At 48.5% G+C, this 1,537-nt stretch overlaps 1 pseudogene; it reads left to right on the plus strand.

The window, feature by feature from the left end:
* Positions 1–333: 333 nt before the first annotated feature.
* LOC115525542 lies at positions 334–1,164 on the plus strand (annotated as a pseudogene).
* The last annotated feature ends 373 nt before the right edge of the window (positions 1,165–1,537 follow it).

Below are 1,537 nucleotides of genomic sequence, written 5' to 3' on the forward strand. Positions count from 1 at the left end.
AAAAAAATGGAAAAATATTCCATGCTCCTGGATAGGAAGAACAAATATTGTTAAAGTGTTGATACTACCCAGATGGGGGTGAGGAGGAGGAGGGGGAGAGGTGGGGATGGGCGGGGGGGGGGGATGTGGAGCAGTCAGCCTGAGCTCAGCTGAGCCCACGTGTGTGGCTTCCTGTGCTCCGCCACTGGCTGAGAGATTCGGAGGAGCCTGGGGAAGGGAGGAGGAGGAGGGGGAGGACGGAGCGGGAGATCTCGGGCTCGTAGCCAGCCAGGGCTCTGCTCTGATCCCTGTGGGGCTCGGTTTTTTGGGGGTGGGGGGCGGGGGGGCTCAACTATGGAGGCAAATGGGAGCCAAGGCACCTCCGGCAGTGCCCACAACTCCCAGCACGACCCCGGTAACATGTTTATCGATTGAGCTGGCAGACGTCACCAGATAGCCTTAGAGACTATTTTAGCAAATTTGGAGAAATTAGAGAATGTATGGTCATGAGAGATCCCACTACGAAATGCTCCAGAGTCTTCGGTTTCGTCACGTTCGCAGACCCAGCAAGTATAGATGAAGTATTAAGTCAGCCCCACCATGAGTTCGATTCCAAGATGATCGACTCCAAAGTTGCATTTCCTCGTGGGGCACAACCCAAGATGGTCACAAGAACAAAGAAGATATTCGTAGGCAGATTATCTGCGAACATGGTGGTGGAGGACGTAAAACAGTACTTTGAATAGTTCGGCAAGATGGAGGATGCAATGCTGCTATTTGATAAGATGACCAAAAGGCTCAGAGGTTTGGCTTTGTTACGTTTGAGAATGAAGATGTGGAAAAAGTCTGTGGGATTCATTTCCATGAAATCAATAATAAAATGGTGGAATATAAGAAAGCTCAGCCTAGGAAAGTTATGTTCCCACTGGGGACAAGAGGCCAGGCCCGGGGACTGCCTTACACCATGGACGCATTCATGCTTGGCATGGGAATGCTAGGCTACCCCAACTTTGTGACAATCTATGGCCGTGGCTACCCTGTATTTGCTCCTAGCTATGACTATCAGTTCCTAGACTATTTGCCGATTTCACAAGATTCACATAAATTTCACATAATTTTTATCAACTAGCTCTTAAGAGAGGCATAACAAAGTGGGGTTTGCTACCATTACTAGACAGAGGACACAGTCCCGGTCGGGGCCAGCCCCGCCACTGTCCATGCCTGCTGAGACTGTCCTGGCTGCCCATTTGAACCAATGTTCTTTTACTCTTTTTTAATTCTTGGAAAAGACTCATGTCCTCATTGCTTCACTCAGTTTAAAAAGAAATTTTTTTTTCTTGTGCAGTCTCCTGGCATTTTGCTTCTTGTACCCAGCGTGAACATTCTTCCTACCTACCCCAACTTCCCACCCTCACCTGGAATGTAACAGTACCAGAGGGAAAATTCTTACAAACTTTGTAGAGCCTCCTCAGGGGAGTCCAGGAAACAGGCATAAGATTACTTTAAATATTGACCAAATAAGCTTCTTGGGGCATTCCATGGGGTGGGCTTTTAGTGC

This window comes from Lynx canadensis, chromosome D1 (assembly GCF_007474595.2).
Source record: "Lynx canadensis isolate LIC74 chromosome D1, mLynCan4.pri.v2, whole genome shotgun sequence".
Classification (NCBI taxonomy): domain Eukaryota; kingdom Metazoa; phylum Chordata; class Mammalia; order Carnivora; family Felidae; genus Lynx; species Lynx canadensis.